The 1,800-nt window shown below is 36.7% G+C and overlaps 1 long non-coding RNA gene across 1 annotated transcript in view; it reads right to left on the bottom strand.

Annotated features, from left to right (window-relative positions):
* Nucleotides 1-1,571, bottom strand: part of LOC138146834 (uncharacterized) — a 13,099-nt gene extending 11,528 nt beyond the window's left edge. The window contains exon 1 of the long non-coding RNA XR_011164615.1: nt 1,361-1,571. This is a non-coding gene — a long non-coding RNA (uncharacterized lncRNA). The remainder of the gene's footprint in view (nt 1-1,360) is intronic.
* Nucleotides 1,572-1,800: the final 229 nt, after the last annotated feature.

The following is a 1,800-nucleotide window of genomic DNA, read 5'->3' as shown; positions in this document are numbered from 1 at the left end:
ATAGTACTGCTATGCCTATAGTAGTGGGTGTTCCATAAATGCTGAATAGATGAATGAAGGAATGAAGATGAACATATTAATTTCCCCAAGGGGAGACAGTATGGTATACACTAAAAGTGCCTTGAACAAGAGGTCAGGAGACCTGTGCTATATGACCTTATACAAGTGACGAAACTTCTGTGAGCTTTAGCTTTACCAGTTTAAATGAAGACCAGATAATTTCTAAGGTCCCTTGCATGATTCCATGATTCTTCCTTGAGTGAGTCTCTATTAAGTCTATACACTATGAGTGTATATTAATTCCTTGTTACTACTTGGTTGTTATTTTTTCTAATAGTGGGGACAAGTATACACTTGTGCTCCTTGTTGAGTGGCACATATTTAGGAGATGTTCATTGAGGGTTAAAAGGTACAGTTGGCTGCCATGACCCCATTGGCCCAAGTGGAACTAACTCATATGGTGCTAGTTAAAGCATAGCATTGTGGTAGTGGTGGTGTTCAATTTTTCCTTTCATATTTTTATTAGACTTATTAGCAGACTTAGCAAGAGCACAACAAGATAAGTCAGAGATGTTTCAAATGCACCACATTCTCTGAGAGCTGACACTAAGGCCATGATGCCGCCTGACACTGAGATGGGTGTATCATGTCTAGCATCTAATTTCCTGGGTTCAAAACTTTTCCCTCCTAGGTGGGTGTTATCTTGAGCACCACTAGGGGTCTACCTGGGTTCCCTTATCTATAAAATGAGTAAATTGGACTAGATGATATCCAAACTTCATTCCAGCTCTAAATATGGGTCCTAATAATCTTTTTCCAAATACTACTGTATCTTCTACACAGTGACATTTTAAAAAATTTTGTCAGACCTCCAGCACTCAGTATGTCAGGCAGATTGTTATAATAGCTTCTATTTTTAAAAATCTGTTATAAAAATATTTTGTTAAAAGAAATATATCTTACATAGGTTATAATGACAAAACTTCTCTCTTTTTAAAATGAAAGATGGCCTACTCAGATCTCAAAGTAGATGCCAATTTTCTCCTTGCTGTTCCGCCACCCCAACTCCCACCTCAAAGAGCAAGAAAATAAAATAAAATTATCACCCTGAAGAAATAGAATCACCTGCTGGAACCATCAGCTAAGTTTATTTAAAAGAGATCCCGAGTTTGTCAACTCTGCCCTCCCTAACAGATGTCCCTGAAATCAGTGGGAATAGGGGATTTCAAAGAACATGGAAGGAACTCTGTTAGCTCAGCCAGATGGAAAGGAAAAGGAAAAAAAAAAGTCCAGAGGGTGGGGGTGGAATTAAGCAATGAAGTATGACTGCTGAAAATAGAAAACAAAGAAATATACTTACATCCAAAGATGGATTTTCATTCTTTTTTTCGTTTGATTAAGACAATTTCAGCAATGATAAGACTTCTGTAGTAGGGTCAGGAGATAACTTTAAATGGACTTAAAATGACTGAAAATATCTTCATTTTTGTGAGGACTGATGAAGAAAAATAATGCTGTAAAAATGTCCATGCCTGCCCCTAGATTTCACCTTATTTTTTCTTGCTGGCTACAGGCAGAAAAACAGAGTAAAGCAATTAGAAAGTGATGAAATATCCCTGGAAAGGTGAATGCAGGCCTTGCTTTTTCTCTATTTACTTACAGATGAACACACCCTTGAAATAACTATAAACAGCTGAGAACTGTTAGAAAAATTTCACATTTTTCCAACTAAAAAATGTCAGAAAGCAATCCTGAGCAGTTTATTGTTCTCTAGCAATATGATTTTTTGAAACTGTTTAT

The sequence above is a fragment of the Petaurus breviceps genome, unplaced genomic scaffold (assembly GCF_028583685.1).
Source record: "Petaurus breviceps papuanus isolate PSGF00001 unplaced genomic scaffold, PetGlider_PUasm1.0 90775, whole genome shotgun sequence".
NCBI classification, from domain to species: domain Eukaryota; kingdom Metazoa; phylum Chordata; class Mammalia; order Diprotodontia; family Petauridae; genus Petaurus; species Petaurus breviceps.
The sequence above is the reverse complement of the archived record's forward strand: the minus strand, read 5'-3'. Positions and strand labels throughout refer to the sequence as shown.